A 15,336-nucleotide genomic window follows, 5' to 3' on the forward strand; every position below is an offset into this window, starting at 1 on the left:
TTCTGAAGTTTAAAGAGAGGGGTAAGAACCAGGAACGCTCCCTCTGCATTAGTCTCAAATAGCATTGGGGTGCTCTTTTTGTATTTGGTGGAGCCTCACTTCTGCCAAGTACCTGCTGTGGGGATGACGAGATCTGGGGGGGGGGGGAGAATAAAACCAGGGTGTAAGGCGTCCATAAAATCGAGACAACACTCAGGTCGCCATTTTAACTGCGGCTTCCAACACGTCGGAGGCCCTTTCGCTGGTCCTCCAGTGCAAGGATAGACCGGCGAAGTTACTCTTTCATTTCTCTCTTCCTTCCTTCCTTCCTTCCTTCCTTCCTTCCTTCCTTCCTTCTTTCCTTTCTTCCTTCCTTCCTTTTTCTCTTTCATTCACCACTATTCTTTGCTACCCTTTCCTCTTCACCCTCAAGCACTCGCGCAGGGACCTCTTTTCTGTTCCCGCAGGGGGCCGCGCTGTGATTCCACCCGGTAGCCAAAAGCAATTGGTGCGGAGGGAGTGACGCTGGGGGGGGGGGCAACTCTGCTTGCCCGACCATGTTCAGAACCTCTAGCCAATATGGAGGCATAAGTGTGACGCTTCCTCAGAATCTCACTCCCTACAGTCCCTGTCTTTTGCCTGTGCCCACCGCATCAGGTCTCCGTCCCGAGAGCGGCCCCTGGCGAGGCAAAGAAGTGCCCAGCTCGTGGGGGACTGTGCTTTCGCCTCCCAGCTTCTGAACCGTCAGTAGTATTCCACTCCGTGTACCTACACCCTCAAACTCCCGTTTTTGACTGGTCCAAACTTAGGTGTGGTGCTGGCATACTGGGAGCGGTAAAGATGCATTTCGTTGGAGGAGGAAAGTCTCAACAAACACCTGCGACACTTTCCAGCCCCCAAACGTGTGTCTTTCTGCAGGCGCTGAAAGGTGGGTTCCATTGATTGCCTGACTGCCAAACAGGTTAAAGGGTCACAAAAAGCCAAGGCCTCCCACCCTAGTTACCGAGCTCCAGGTACCTCCCGGTTTGAGGCTTTCTCTCTCGGCTTTCCCCAGAAATCAGCCAGAAAAACCGCTTCCAGGCTAACCTCGCCAAACCCAGAATAGTACAGGACAGCCGAGAGCCAGCCCAGCGTCGCCTCCAAGCTGTGGCCACTTGGCTGGAAAAAGCCACTGCGCCCTGGCCTTTCCTCGCCTCCTGCCAAATGGTTAGTGCTTCTATGAGCTCTCTGGGTTCGGGTCTCGCCTATTCATATTGGGCAGCACTTTTCCTCCTCCACTCCCCTCTCCACTTATCCCCCAAAGCTTGTTCAGATGGGTGTCCCAGCAAACAGATTTCTTGCAGGCGGATGTAAACTCCCAAGCCTGCCTTTGCCCTCGACTGTCTCGACAGAAACTAGGTTCCAAGTTCCTAACATATAGGACACTCTGAAATTCCATCTGTGTGTGTGTGTGTGTGTGTGTGTGTGTGTGTGTGTGTGTGTATTTTTAAAGATAGGGTGTCTAGGAAAGTTTCTTTTCTATTCCTCCAATCTGGGACATCCCTTCAAGTTTCCTCTCCCTCTACCCTCTGCATTAAAGAGGCAAGTGTTCAGCTTTAAATGAAAATCTAGTCACCCCAGTCCCCTGTCTCTAAAGAACATCTCGAAACAGTTGCCTCGTCTAAAGGCCTTGGACTGACTAGTACAATTTGTTTTGTTCAGGAGCTAGAAACACACCAGGCCTGAAGCTCCGGGATTTTGAGAATGGGAAGGAGAGAGCAAATGTCAGGGCTGTCTCATGGCTCACTCCAGCAGCCAGACCGAACTATGCGCATCCTAAAGGGCTTTTAAAACGACGTTGATTGGGACAAGCTGTTCCCAAGCCCAGTAAGAGTTAATCTGCCTGTTAATCAAGGCACTAAAGGGCTCAATGTGAGTTTTATTAGCGACCGAAGAACAGAAGCAGTAGCAAGGGGTCAAAAGCTGGGATCCCAGATATTTTGTCAAGGCGCACTCTTCCCCCTCCCCCCAAAAATGTATTTTCAATTAGAGAACAATTTGGCGCTTTTCATCATTTCCTAACTCAGCCTCACAGATGGTGACTCAAAGCCTTGCTAGCAGGGAAGATCCTTTGGGAACTGGTAGTTGGGGGACAGAGAGACGTGGGATTAAGTACTGGTTGCTTGGGGATTCGGAGCTCACCAGGGAGAGTATGGGAACCCTGAGTTCAGGGCCTGAAGCCAGCATTGCTCCTGAAAAGAAAACTAATGAAAGTAAAGCAACAAATAATATCATCATTATTAGTATCCATCCCTCTAGGTCTGCCCACCAATTCAGGGAGAGAGTAGGGTCTGGCCCAGGCGTCACTGCCAGTGGACTAGAAAGTTCTCTTACAGGAATGCATATTCTCTCTCTCTCTTTCCTCTTTCTTCCCTCCCTCCCCCTTTCCAGAGAGAAACTGGATCCTCTTTGGTTTTCCTTTCGAATTCTACAATAAATAAACTCCTGGGCACTGAAGAAATTTGAATATTAAGTCCTCCAATAATTCAAATGATACGAGGTCCGGGAAAAAAAAAAAAAAAGACACGCCAATCCGATTTGTCCTCCGATCAAGGAGGGCACCGGAGTGAGACGCAGCAGAGGAGGTCCCTGGCTCGCCCTGGGCGCGGGGCGAGGACTCTGGTCAGAGGTAATTATGTCACCGCATTTTCTTGCCGTGACAGCCGAATAAACACAATCTCCAATAAACATCTCTAATGAGGGAGGAGGCCCGAGGATGGCTGGGTTTGATTTATGACTGGAGGAGAAGGTTCACTTCCTACTGCGAGGCGGGCAACCTGCTCACCGCTCAGCTCCGGGAAAAGGAACTCACAGAGGAGAGGACCCCAGTCAGGTAAGGTGCGCAGCCCGGTGGCCACTTTGTCCGTGGCCTCGCTAGAAGGCGAGGCGCGCAGAGGGGACTCTCAGAGTTCCGCTTGAAGAAACTAGGCACCTGTCCCAGGTGCTTGAGATCCAAGGGAACTGTAAAAGTGCCTCCAGCAGGTCTAGGGGGGGGGTGCCAGGAGCAGGAGTGGGAGTGGGAGAGATCCAGGCCAGGCCTGCTGCCCTAAGGCTTCCTCAAACTTTCCGGTGGAGTACTCCTGACTAAACTAGCCTCCTGGGTATGCCTTATAGCTTGGGACTTGGCTGCGAGATTTTCCAACCGGGTAAAAACACTAGTTAATCTAAGTTTAGGGTAATCTCTTTTCTGACCTACTGTGATAAAGTTCCGGTCATCCGGGAGCCAGAGCATAACTGGGCACCTCTCTCCAGGGCACTCAGTGGTCGCGATCCCCTGGATCCTGCCTGCTTCCCGCCGAGACAGAGAGATCAGCGCTGGCAGGAGACCGCTCCCGGTAACCCGAGCCCGCGTTCTAGCTCAGTGAGAATCGCTAATTATTAGGTCTTCCGAAGGGAAGCTCAAATCACACGCTGGGCCCTTCCCGCGCTGCCCAGCTCTGGAAGGCCGCATTCTTTAGTCCTTTGCTCCTTTCGGGGGAAACGAACCCCAGTGTATCTGACTTCTTTGTGGAACGCACATCTACACTTTGCTACTTCGGGGAAACTTTTGTCGCACCTTGCCCGACCTTCCGCGGGTTGCTTCCAAGAACCCTGCGCTAGGCTTGGTGGCTTTTCCAAGCGTGAACGTCGCTAATTGCAACGGGGAAGGCGTGCTGCAAACTGCATGCCCACTGTCTGCTTTTCTTAGGATCTCAAGCGATTTCTTTAGACCGCAGTCACATACACCCCGCCCCCCCCCCACATCACCCCCAGCTCAGGGCCAGACAGGAAGTCCACTCTAGAGACTACAACATTTTGTTACTTTTATAAAAACAAGCATGCTTTGCAAAGGCACCCCGTCCCACCCGCAATAATTCCCCTACCATCTTTGTAAGCCTTGTTTTAAAAGAAAAAAGAATCAAGGCCGAGACCACTTGGGGAGGGCGTCTGCGACCTGAGGACACCGGTTGCGGACAGCGGAGAGGGGCGCCGCTACCAGCACGGAAGGTTCCAGCTAGAGCTAGCTAGGGCGGTTACCTGCGAGCCGAGGGCGGGGTGGCAGGTGAGCCTGGTGGCGCCGGTTCCCACACTTCTCACAGCCGCTTCACCGGGGAAGTAGCAGATCTGACAGCCGGGTTCTACTCGAGGACCTGCCCCGGAGTTTAAATGTCAATGATAAGAAAAGAGGGTGCTCCGGCAGGCGCTAACTTTCCTTAATATCCACGCCACCGCTGTCCTCATTGGTTGCCGGCGGCGCGTGACGTCATGGCGGCCAGAGTTGGGTTCAGCTCTGCAGATTAGCTCTCAGGCCCCGCGGGAGCCTCCCTCTCTTCAGTCAGAGTCTGACTCGCTCCATCCAGAGAGTCTTCCGGGGTCTGGCCCGTAACTGCAGACGCCCTGCCTGCTTCTGGCTAGTGTTGTTCTCCTTTAGGCTCAGAGTCAAGCCCCTCCCCTTTAGCCCAAGTTAACAGGTCCAGCCAAGGGCTCCCGCCCTCCAGCACTCGAATCCCACGGCCCCCGCCCTTAGGTCAGTGAGTTATCTAAGTGACCCCCTAACCTGCCCCTGGGTTCTCTAGGGAGTCACTTCATTAGAGGGATGAAGACCACGCAGTGTCGAAAGGGACCCTTGGCAAGTTCTTTTCTCGAGGAGACCCAGTGTGAACACAACCTGGCACTCACTTCCACAAGTTGCCAGCTGGGCACAGGCCGAGGCTCCAGTAGTGGATGAGCAAACTCGGTCCCCCCAAATGGGCCAAATTTAGGCCTGTTGGCGTTTTCCATAGGGAAGCCCCAAAGCCAGCGTGCTCGGGCTTCCCTAGCCTGTGGGACTGAAAAGCTTCATTCATGTAGAAAATGTAGATGATGGTATTTATCTTTGACTTGAGGGTTAACTGTTGACTTTGTGGCCTAAGGGGACAAAAGTGGGGACTTGGGAGATTCGGAGGAGAGTAACATTCTCCTTCCTTGTGCTGAGTGAATGAAGAAACTGGGGCAAGGTCAGCCGGATACTGATCCCGTGGTCTTCACACCCTCTATGGAACTGAAGACAGATTAGATTTGCTAAGCCTGTCTAGCTTGGAATAGATAGCTACAACAGCATCTCTGCCCTTTTGCCACCAAGGGCTTCTCAACTTCCAGTCTCCTCCTTCTTCTGCTTGCTTCAGGTCGGGAGCTTGGAAATGACTGGGGTCCTGCCTGGAAGGGCAGGAGGCTCTTGAGGTGGTGGTGAAAGAGGAAGGGAATGGGCGTGGACTTATCTTCAGGCAACTTCTGGGAGACAGCCAAAGTGAACCAGGGTTTTGAGATGTTAGACGCCTGGAAAATCCCAGGAACAGAACCTGCTCACCTTAGCCTGATGAGGGCAGTGAAGGCAGAGAGCCTTGTACAGATGGTGCCAGGGTGCATGCGCTGTCCTCCAACACACCTGGACAGGTGTAAGACTTTGTAACAGGCCCGTTGGTGACCTCCTTCAATTTGGCCAGCTTTCTGTTTCAGCTTCTTCTTCTTCTTCTACCTCTGCTTCTTCTTCTTCTTCTTCTTCTTCTTCTTCTTCTTCTTCTTCTTCTTCTTCTTCTTCTTCTTCTTCTTCTTCTTCGCCTCCTCTTCCAACTCCTCCTCCTCTTCCTCCTTCCCTTCCTCCCCCTTCTCCTTTCCCCTCTATACCTTATTAAGTGCACTCCACCTGGAGGTCTGGTTATGTAGAAAAGGAGAAAGGAGTTATGTTGGAGAGGTCCCAATGAGGGATATTCTTTTTATAAAAGTCTTCTATTTTTCCTTTCTCTGGCTCATCTTGGTAGATCAAGAGCATCTACTCTCCTAGAGCCACTGTGGTGTGTGTGTGGGTTCTAGCCAGTCATCCAGCGAATCCCGGTAGATTAGAAAGTGATGTTGAAGCCTTTGCACTGCCACTGACCATCTCGTAAGATGTAGTTTCTAGGTAAGCCCCTAGCCCCAAGCCAGGACCTGGTCCAGTCCAGCCCTTGAATGTCTTGTGACGGTCCCCTCTATTTCACCATCTGCCTTGGGATGGGTGACCAGTGGACCCTGGGCTTGGGATAGGCTTTCTCAGTTTCTCGGTGTCAGCCTAGTCTTTTCACCCGCCCGGAGGGGAGTTGTAGTGAAGGCTGCTGGAGTTTGTTTGGAGCCATTAAGCGTGTGCGGATCCCTGCAACCCAGCAGGGTGCTCAAGAGTGAAGCTGGAAACGCCACAGACCTTGTGAGCTTATCTAGCTCTCTGTCAATAAAGAGCGCTAGGACTGGGTGTGAGCAAGGGTGGTAGAGGCGAGGCCAGACCTTGGCTGTTTAGAGCTCCGGGCCAACGCAGAAGCCGCTCTCTATTTGCCCCGGGCATACACTGAAGGCTGGGAGAGAGAGAGAGAGCAGACCTTGAGACCTCCACCCCATAAGGGTGTATGCATAGTCACAAGCCTGAGCCGGGTAGCTAGCTGTCGAGTTTACAGAACTCTGAAGACCTTACCAGAAATCTGATGCATTGGGAGAGAGGGATGATGTTACAGCCTCTCTTTATTGCCTTGGGTGACAGCCTGGTCACCTCCAAAGATTACCCAGTCTTTGGCCTGTGGTCTTGCCTCTCTAGGACTCGCAGCGTCTCTAGGCCGAACCGCCCGGGGATGGGGTGGGACACTAAGGGCAGCCTAGCAGCATGGCAGAGAACTCATAACACTGAGAAAGCAGAGTGCTGTGACTCGAGGCAGGCTGTAGGTGTAGTGAAAAGAGAAAGAAACTTTTCCTTCCAGTTTTCTCCTTGCCTCAGGCTAGCCTAGAATGAAATTCTCCTACCCTTGGGGGAGATTCCAAGCTCTGTTTCTCCGTAGCAGCTTTGCTTGCAGGCAGGCGGTGGATGCAAGTCTGGGGAGGTTCCTAGGACAGCCCTGGCCCACCCTCTGGGAACCAGGAACTTCTCTTCGGACTAGATGAAGGGGGATGGATGGTAGACTGGGGTGAAAAGCAGATTGGAAAGTGGCAAGAGGGAGGGAGAGGGAAGGAGGGAGGGTGGGAGGGAAGGGAGAGAGATAGAGAAAGTCTTTCTTGCACACAGAGAGACAGACAGACAGAGGCACAGAGATACAGAGACACAAAGACAGAGAGAAGTCTCTTCATAGTCTTGAATAGCTAAGACCTGTTGTTGTCCCAGGTATACTTGGCTCATCCATCCCTTCCTGTCCATCTCTGGCTCTTTCATTTAACTACTCCATGAAAACAAAAAGCATTTTCTGGTTTGGTAGAGTCCCATCTACTGGATTTGGACTGCAGGATGGTCATTTGTCTTTTCATTGAGAATATCTCTTTTAAAAACTGAACATTATAAACAGCATTCCCCCCTCATTTAAATATTTCAGTTTTCCTTTACTAAGTGTGGGCCACAATTCATTTTGTTAAGTTTGATCTTTAAAGACTAGCATTCCAGGGTGGGTGCTAATCCATAAGACTGGTTTCACAAAGATCTCTCAGTACAAAAAGTAAAAGGGCAGAGAAATATCCACACATAATTGAAAAAATTCTGTGTCTACTTGTAGGTCATTTCAAGTATCTATACAAACCAACCACAGCCGAGGTCACTTAGGCAATCAAATTAACTGGGCACTGCTCTTCTTACTCTTCCCTCCACAACCCCCCCTTAAACAGCAAATTTGTTCTAACAAGATTTTTATTTTAAATCAAGATGGGAGGGATATTTTGTGAATTCAAGCATCAAACAGGGGGATATTTAGCAAAGATAATATTTGCCACTTCTTTACCCTGGTCTAAAGGACTGTATAATGTCCTGATTATCTGCTATTTTGTGGTTCCTGTGTATTCAATTATTTTCATGCTCCTTACAAAAAGATGCCTCACTTAGCTGCCTCTGTGCTGTCTGTTCTCCACCGGTAAGAAGTTCTGCTGAACATTTAAGAAAATCTTCAATTCTTCCAGTTTTCTTTCCTCACTAAGAAAACCTCTGCTGCCATCAATTCAAGAGCATTCCGCTGTCTGTTTCCTTTTAAACATTCTCATATGAAGTCAGTTTGCCATACCATATTTGATTTCTTTCTCTCCCTTGTCTGTGTGGAGATGGAGACATTAGCTGAATTCCCTGGGGGTGATTGGATGCAATTCTCTGAAAGTAGACAGGCACGTCCTGGATGTTAGAAATTCACTTTTTCTCAACCTGACAAGGCCGGCTTCGATCTACAATTGTATTTGAATGGGCAATGAGCGGAAAGATCTCTCATCATTAAGGCTGCTTCTACTTTAGCAAAATAAGGAGAGCCTTCATTTGCACCCAGATTCTCATAAAAAGTTGAATTCCTGACAACTCTTCAATAAAAAAGGATGTCTTCCCAATTTAAACTGGAGGTGAAAAGAATGGAGATGGGGTGTTACAAATGTATCCTTCCCTTCCCCCCCAAAGGGCTATGTGATCAAGTTGACTTTTTTACTTTAAATCTTAAATAAGATGTGAGTTGTAACAAGAGGATTGGCACTTACTCTGTGACCCTTATAATTGGATTAAATATAGACCGAGACATACAAAAACACACCAAGATTGACACCTGCCAACTGGACTTCCTTATGATTGATTGTGATGCTTCGTGCTGGCAACAATAATGAAATAAATTGTACGGATAAAACAGCACATTTGTCATTTCCGTGCCATGAGTGAGGAAGTCAACGAGTTAGGCAAGCTGTTAGCTGACAGGCACATGCAGGAGGCAAGCTAAAGAGATAAATAAGGATTCCAGGCATTGACAGGACAAATTATAACTTGTCACAACCTTTTTAAATTCAGAAGTTTTCAATTAACATATATATTGCTGTTACATATAAGATAAGGGGACACTGAGGTAAACACACTGGGATTACAGGAGAGCCCCTCCCCCAAGCTCCAAAGGCTTGGGCATGGGGACCTCTAGGAGGGCAGCAGAGGGCCAAGACTGCCAGGCTGGTCTGTGGGGCATTGGATTGGATAATGAAGCTCAGATGTGAGGAGGCTTCTTCTATAGCTTAGACACCCTCCCCCAGTCCCATAGATCTGCCACTGTCCTCAAAGGGGCAGTGCTCCCAGGCAGGAAGATTGCTTGGGCCAAGGCAAGCCTTCCTTCTGTCCAGATCTGGCACACTGAACCCTGATGTCTTCCTGTCTTCAAGTGTAGAGTTAGAGGTAGAAAACTGAGTATCTCCCTTTCACTATTCAAATTCCCCTCTCTCCCTCCCTCCCTCCCTCCTTTCCTCCCCTTCCCTCTTTCTTGCTAACTCTCCCCCCCCTTTCCCTCTCTTCCCCAGAAAACTGAGGGTCTATCAGCAATGGCCATGGCCTTGGGGGCAGACCTAGGCCGCTGGCACTTCTTACACTTTGTCTTCTTGGATTCTCAGCCACCCAGCACTGGAGGAAGCCACAAAACCGTTCTTTCTACTCAACAACACCAGAGACTCCTATTCAGCCATGTCCAGTTTCAGTGGCTATGGGTCCACTGTTGAGAGGGGGAGGAGAGAGACATCCACCTTCACTTTGGTTAATAACTGGCAGCCCCCACACTCTGCTAAGTGACAGTTTTGTGGGACAAAGCTGCAGAGTAAACCCTCACATTAGGGGCAGCAGCTGGATTCCTGGTGACCGAGACATAGTGATCATGTTGAGGCCTGTGTGTCAAGTTTGACAAGTGTAGAGAGGGAACAATGGAAATTCTACTAATGATCCCTACCACGATGAAGGCCGAGTTCTTAGTTTCAAAATTCATCTCCAACCTAGACTAGAATACAAACTTTGTGATGTTTCTCTGAACTCAGGTCTCAGGCCCCTGCCCAACTCCAGCTACAATGAAAACTATGCGAACTGAACTCCCCAGGTTTAAGCTGCTGAGCAGAAACCATCCAGAAACGAAGAGTGGGGTACCGAACAAGGCCTGGTGGACGCTTGACTGATGAGCTCCTGAGCCAAGGAAGACAGAGGTCCAATCTGGTGGGATGTTACTGAAGGCTGCAAGCCTGGCCCAAGTGGCAAGGCCAGAGGGAGCCCAAAGAAAAGCCATCCAGCGGTTTCGCGTTGGGGGGGGGGGCGTGCACTGTCCTCTGCCTTGGCGGCGTCCCCTACTTGCTTCGCTGGGAGGTGCTCCGGGCACACGCCTTAGCCTCGGTTCTCGTTCGGGAGAGGCCAGTTTTGTTGCGGAGGCCACAAGGTAAACTCTACCGGAACAAGTGTGTCATGTTTAAACCCCAGAGCTAGTCTTAACCTTGTGGCGCCTGCACCAAATTAAACATCACGAAGGCTCCGATTCCTTGTAAAGATGAAGCCCAAGAAGAAAGGGAGGAAGAAAGTTAGGTGGAATTAGTTGGAAGCGGCTGCATTCCCCAGCGACCGCAGCCATTAACATTATAATCTCAAACGCCATTTTTTAAAATGTAACACTATTGTTAGTAAATCAACTCCTCAGGTCCTCAGAGACGCTGACCCCTGGCAATGCAGTGAAAGTGTAATTATCTCTCTGAATCTTGGACAGATTTAAGAGATTACATTTCAACTAAATCTATATCAATGCTAATTCTCTTTCTCTCCCCCCCCCCAGCCTGCAGGTGCTAGGCACCGGGAAATGGCATTGGGCCCCAGCAGAACGCCTCACAAAGAGGAAAGGGCTTGCTGCGTACAAGGCCAAAAGAAATGAAGCCCCACATAAAATTACACCTTTTTTCCCCTACAAAACCTGGTTCTTATATAGCAAAGTTAAACAAAGCAGTTATGCTAAATTAGCGTTACATAAAGGCGAGTTTAATGCTCGGTTACAGTCAACTGGTGTATCTCTGATGGCTAATTGTCTATCAAAATTAAAGAGAAAGGAACAAATGATTCGTTATAAGGTGTTAAAAGCCTCAACAAAAGGACATTTCACAAATATAATATCGGCAGCTCGGGAATTGCCCACGGGGTTGTTCAGGCCCCGGCCCTGCGCAGCTATGAGAAGTGAGGTGCGGGGTGCTATTTGCCAGGCAAGAGCTCATTTCCTCCCAAATGAGTATAATAAAAACCCAAGAGGCTATATTAGTGTAAAGATCGGGATTAATCTTAATCCGTGAGATTGGACGAGGGCTAACAAGGCGACCCTTACACTCTCTGCCCAGGCTGGGATTGTAGAACGCTTCTCCAGATTTCCTTCGTCCTCGCTAAGACACCATGTCCAATGTCCACGATGGGGACAGGAGGAACAAACACCGGGTGAGGAGAAAGAGCGCTGCGCAGATTCGGCGGTTGCCGGCTTTCCCTGGACACTCAGAGAGCCTGGATCGCCGCCGCGCACAGCCCAGCACGTGCTTTTCTGCTTGGCTGGCCTCAGGGGCGCAGGGAGACGCTGCCAGCTCTCACCCTTACCTCCCATCCCAGGTTGGGAAGGACACAGAGTACAACACGACCCCCACCTTTTCCCAAGGCGTCACCAGATCCAGAACTGGAAGCATATTTGTTTTCAAAGTTAATTAAACCTGAAAGCAGCCAAAATGCGAGCGCCAGGTACACGGTGGCCGATTTTTCCACCCGTGGACGGCGTCGGCACAGCCAGAAAAACCACAAGGGCCAGCGTGGCTCATTCCATCCAGAGAAATCTCTGGAAGAGACTCTGAGGCTAGGAAATAAAAGCTGAAACCAAATCATGCAGCAAGAGTAACAAACGGTCTGGAAAATGGACCCACGGAACCGCAAGAATGTATTTCCTTTAAAAAAAAAAATCTTTGACAACTTGTATCGTAAGGAAAATATATTGAAGATAATTGAAATGATTACAATTCACTGATGCCCGACTTTGAATATGAGCAGTCACGTAATGACATCCCCTTCATACAACAACAGTTTAATTTCCATTCTCTGTCTTTGGAATCCTTGCACCAGCCACCCGGGCAACGCGGTGCTAAAGCAGAAATCTTGGCTCCGGACTTGCATTATTTATGTGGGTGTGGGTGGGTGAGACAGGAATGGAGAGGGGGTTTACCCCCCCCCCCATTTGGGAATTCCAAGGGAACTATGGACTACAAGGGAAGAGAGAATCACTATCCTGGGCCAACGCTTTGCCCGTCGAGGCGTCTGGCGACGGCGAGGTCTGGTTAGATTCTTTGTCCTTGGGAGCTCTCAGACCCTCATGGGATGATTCCTCCAGCTCGCACCTAGTTGGGCACCAGGTGTGGGCTTAGGCTGCAGCCTTGAAGGGTTAGTCCCATTTCTCCCATTCTTCCTTCCTTCCACCATCAATTCTTTCCTTTTTGTTTCATAGCTCTCAGGGTCCCGCGTAGAGCCGGGTGGGCTTAGCTCTGGGAGTGGGGGTGGGGGCTTGGCGAACTTGGAAGTTGTCTCTGCCTTGGTCTGGGTCCAGGCTCCCCGCAGCCACTCCAAACCCTGAGGCCACCAGGAAAGAGAGAAGAAAGTCAGTTACTATGAAGAGCGGGACGGCAGGGTTCACCTTGGAGCAAGACTTCCTCGAACCCTTAAGGCCAGGGCGAAGAGCTGGGGGGGGGGGGTGGTCAGTGTGCGCCGGTCCCAGGCCTCCGCAGTGCGCAGGCGCGGATCCGGCCGCCGCCCCCTCTCCTAGCACAGGGTTGAAGGCGCAGATCCTGTGCCCCTCTCAGAGCAACTACTGCCTCTTAAAAAAAAAAAAAAAAAAAAAAAAAAAAAGACCATCTGGTAATTGTCTTTCTTTAGATCTTCCCTTAATTATGCTTTTAATTAAAGATGGTTCAAGGCACCGGACCACATGAAGGGCAGTAATTACAAATTACATTACAAACCCGACAGATGTAGCGCGATCTGCTGGGGAAAGGTAGCGGAATAAAAATTTGACTAAACTTTGGGATAAATTAATCGGCGGCTTGGAGAACAGACACGAGGTTCTGATCGTGTAGATTGCAAGCAGGATTTAAGTTTTGTGTCATGACTGTTTTCATATTTCTTTGACGTCTATTGATTTGGAGGCAGCTGCAAGCCTTTGTCACAGGAGAGAAGAGCAGTCACAATATATTAGCTTGATGGCATAACTCGAACCGGAGAGGCGAGGGGAGCTGCAGTGACGGGGGCACACGTGACCCCCTGCCCGCGGCTTCCTGGCCCAACCCTCACTTTAAACTTGTTCTAACTGGAAAGATGAGTGTTGCTCTCGGTACGTGGTCTAAAGGTGCTTTTCTTTTTGAATGAGGGTGGCGGGAGGTGAGCCACCTCAACCGGGAGGCGAAAATGTCTGAAGGTTGGCAGGGAACCACTGGAACTCTTGGTGGCGGCTTCTGGCCTGTTTTTTTGGATGAAGTTCCGAGGTTCCACTGTTGGCCCCAAGGCGCTGGGCCAAGTACTCACTCGCTTAGTCTGGCCTATTTTGGGGGCCATCTCGAGGGGACGTGAGGCGGAAGGACACGTGGCTCAGGAGGCAACTGCACGGGGTACGGGGCCGCCAACCCCAAGGCGGGATTGTACGGGGTTGGGATGTAGACTGAAAATTCAAGAGAGGGAATTGGGTCACTCACTCTCATTGCTAAACCTCGCCCCAACTTCCCTTGCCCCAACTCCATCCTGGTGTCACCATAGCCTGGAAAAATTCCAAGCTAGAGTCCACTGACTCTGAGCCAGGAGCCTTGCTTTATGGAAAAACTATATGCCCCATCACTCACCCATCTATTAACAACGCCGGTGTGGTGCCTCGGGGAGCATGCATGGACAATTAAACACACACACTTGGGGATGGGGTGATGAAGGCTTTCTATTAACTACAGACGTTCAGAAAGTTGATGCAAACCTAATTTTGGCTTCTTGCTGGGGATTTATGTTCCCAGGCAAGGTATGTGTGATCCAACATGCTCTGGAAGCAGAGGAAAAGACTGCACTAATATTTTCTTCCCATTCTCCCGGGGAGGACACTTTTCCTTTTGATTAACGTTCTGACTGTGTCCGTCTTTTCCTTTGTATCACAGTTTCTAAGAGGAATGGAAATATTTTGACTAGCCTTCCCCCGGAGGCCCTTTAAACATCAGGCATCGTCACCTGTGACGATGTTTCAGAATTTGGGTGTAAGAGTCTAACTTGCTGAGGGAAACCATATAAATGATGGTGACTGCTCAACCTTTTATACAATGAAGCCATGTACTCTCTAGAAATGGTTCAAATTTAAGGGGCTGATACTTTTCCAAGAGTTTTTAGATGGAGAGGGAAACATTCTAACAGACCTTTGTAAAGATCACATTTCATTGTCTCACTCCTATCTCTTCCTTCTTACTGTTGGGACAGATACGGGAAATATACAGAAATCAGAAACAGTATTTAAGATTAAAAGCCTATCTGGCTTTCCCATATATTTGAATAAGAACTTCCTGACCCCATTTTCATGATATATATATATATATATATATATATATATATATATATATATATATTTTCAGACTTCAGCGAAACTAAATCAGAAGGATAACAACATTTCTAAGGGTCCCTGGTTTCTGTGGATAATACAGGTTACATAACACTTCATTCAAAATGAAGAAAAGGTTGCCAGGAGATAGCATCTACCTTTCTCTCCTTCCCTCCCTCCCCCCCCTCAGAACAACGTTTCCCCAGGTATTGAAGTATCTATGATTTATAGTCAGAAACTATTTCTACGAAGAACAGATATGTTGCCAAGTGTGGTGGTTTCATATATTTAATCCCAGCACTGGGGAAGCAGAGGCAGGTGAATCTCTGTAATTCCAGGCCAGTCTAGTCTACAGAGCAAGTTAAAGGACAGACAGGGATACATAGTGAGACCTACTTTCAGCTTTTGTGGAGTCTGGGTTTTTGAAGTAGTAACAGGTTGCTTTCAGTACCTTTCTTTCAGTGTTGGCTGTGGCCTTTAGGACCTCGATGCTCTGTAGACAGCACCATGCTGTGTTTACTTATTTCTCTGGACAGATCTTCCATTGAGTAGTTTGTTTTTGTTGTTGTTCATGTTTTTTGGTTTTTGGTTTTCCAAGACAGGGTTTCTCTGTATAGTCCTCGATATCCTGGAGCTCACTCTGTAGACCAGGCTGGCCTTGAACTCAGAGATCCACCTGACTCTGCCTCCAGAGTGCTGGGATTAAAGGCATGTGCGGCCACCACCAGGCTCGGGTGATATGTGTTTTTAGATAAAACATCTTAGCCATCTCTACATCCCTTTAAAACACTCTATTTGTGATATTAAAAAAGGGGGGGAGCAGAAATTTTTGTTTCATTTGTAAGTAGTTTCTAATAAATAATAAAACACTTACCAAGAATTCAACATAATCATGTACAATACCCAAGATGTTTCAGAGTAGAAAAAAGAAAAGAATGTCTCAACTGCCTATATTGTTGCTTGTGGTGCTGCT

This window comes from Phodopus roborovskii, unplaced genomic scaffold (assembly GCF_943737965.1).
Source record: "Phodopus roborovskii unplaced genomic scaffold, PHOROB, whole genome shotgun sequence".
Taxonomy (NCBI): Eukaryota; Metazoa; Chordata; class Mammalia; order Rodentia; family Cricetidae; genus Phodopus; species Phodopus roborovskii.